Genomic DNA, 309 nt, shown 5'->3' on the forward strand with positions numbered 1-309 from the left:
TATCTCAAGCAATATTATTGGAGTGTATAGACAGGTTGCTGCAGAAGCGAGCCGAGTGTATACAAAAAAGTAATAAACTAAATCAGGGTGTTCATCATGTAGAGGCTTTATGTGCCTTTCTTCATACTGTAGGACCCTTCTTCGATAACCCACAGGTAATATATAATACACACACAAATTATTAGGGGTTTGGTGAGGGTTTAGGAGGGTTTAGGAGGGTTTATGAGGGTTTATGAGGATAGGCGCCACCAAACGGGCTCCGGGCCAAAAAAAAAAAAAAAAAAAAAAAAAAAAAAAAAAAAAAAAAAA

This window comes from Eimeria mitis, genomic scaffold (genome assembly GCF_000499745.2).
Source record: "Eimeria mitis Houghton genomic scaffold, Emh_scaff974, whole genome shotgun sequence".
In the NCBI taxonomy this organism is placed as follows: domain Eukaryota; phylum Apicomplexa; class Conoidasida; order Eucoccidiorida; family Eimeriidae; genus Eimeria; species Eimeria mitis.